Source organism: Galeopterus variegatus, unplaced genomic scaffold (assembly GCF_000696425.1).
Source record: "Galeopterus variegatus unplaced genomic scaffold, G_variegatus-3.0.2 Scaffold5278, whole genome shotgun sequence".
NCBI classification, from domain to species: Eukaryota; Metazoa; Chordata; class Mammalia; order Dermoptera; family Cynocephalidae; genus Galeopterus; species Galeopterus variegatus.
Window position 1 is genome coordinate 50,842 of NW_007731389.1, and position 1,973 is coordinate 52,814.

The following is a 1,973-nucleotide window of genomic DNA, read 5'->3' on the forward strand; positions in this document are numbered from 1 at the left end:
TCTATACTAGACTTTAAGGGGATATTTCTTATTTTTGTATCAGACCTGGTGTGGGCCCTGCTGGGTCTCTGGAGCTAGGCCTCACTCTCTTTGTAAAATCTAAATCTCTTATTCGTTACGTTAAACCCGTTCTCACTTTCTACTGTGACACTGCTTTTGAATTCTTTCCTGTGGCAGAGTCAAGAACCCAGTAAGAGGACGAGGTGGGTGAAGGCCAACTACCAGGCCTTCCCAGACCCCTTTTCCTCTGGCATCATGGCTACCAATTTCTCCACACTGCTGATTGATTACTACCATTTTCAAATTAAACTATACGTATATTATATATATTATTTACATGTATAGCTAGAACTCATAACTGTTGGTTTTATATATATATTTTATTATACAAGGTAATAATTTTTCAGCTGCTGTTTTATTCTAGCCCTTTCATCTGTTTGGATATTGATCTTATAGCTCTGCATGATGACTAAGATCACAGCAAAGAAGTGATAGGATTAAAATTTGAATTTAGATTAGGTAAATATAGAAATGTTCTTTGTATATTTTATAAATTAAATTGTTTTTAATATATCTTCACTGTGAAATATATAGTATCTATACAGAAACCTATTTAACTTATTTTATATATGTCTACATAATAATTGTAAAGTGAACTTCAGTTATAAAATAGAACATTGTATCTTAGAATCTCTGTGTGGGCCCTATATTCTCTTCCAGAAGTAACTGACTCTTCTAGTTTTTCCTTTGCTTTTCTTAAGTATCCCCTTTATATATTCCTACCTAAATTACATATTATTTGGATTTTATCTGTTTTTAAACATTAGGCAAATGAAATCTTACTGTCTGTNAGCCTGCACAACCTAGAGAAAAACCACTGATTACAAGAACTTTCCATGTGGTGAGATTTTATGTTCCCCTTTGTCTACCCACTCCCACCTCCTACACAAATAGTTTTACCATCTGTCTATAAGACTGCCTGAAATTCCATCATTAGATATATTCCTCCAGATTAAATATGTACCCACTTATTTTAAAAATCATAATCACTTCATTGAACATTCCCACGAACCTAACACAACTATTTATATTGCTTTAAGTTTCTCTGATATTTTTAATGCTTCTGCATATATTTTTAATCATACAAACAACATGCGAATGTATGCTTAGTTCCAGTTCATTCAATGTTGTTTAATATATCCACATGCCTACACAAGATATATGTTTATCATGTTATTTTCGTTATTAATGTGCTCTATTTCGAGAATTTATAAAGAATAAGAAACTTTACACATTGGCTTGATTCTGGCTTAAAAATTATTTTCTTAAATAATCTTAAGTTTCTCAAAGTAGAATCCCAAGTCAAAAAAATGGCAATGCTTTGATATCTCATTTCTTATTTCTAATATGGTTAAAACTACTCCACTGAATGATTGTATCAGTTTGAAGTACTACCAGCAACATATGACTGAGATAGGAGGTTCTCAGTTTCCCTGGGCCAGGGTTTCAGGACACACCTCTGGGTTTCAAGCCATTCCTCAAGGTCTCAGGGCCCTTGTCTAGGCCCTCCCCTAGAGAAGAATTACTGATGCAAGTTGAACCTATTTTCTGACCAACACCAGACCTCAGGGAACTGACTTATGCAAATCCAGTGGCTAGGCATGTTTGGTAGAAAGGAGTTATATAACCCTCATGGCCAAGCATGATCATTAAAATGGAATTTATATTTATGAGATAACGTGAATATGTATTAGATAGCGAGACTATAAAAGTTGAATCCTGGCAGAAGGTGGGGTTGTTGCTTACTTTCCTGGAGCCATCTTGCACTTCGCAGGCTGAGATGTGTGTGCTTTCTTTTGTATCAAACTCACTTTCAGCAGGCAGCTGCTCACTCTCTTGAGCCAGCCTGCTTTCTATACTAGACTTTAAGGGGATATTTCTTATTTTTGTATCAGACCTGGTGTGGGCCCTGC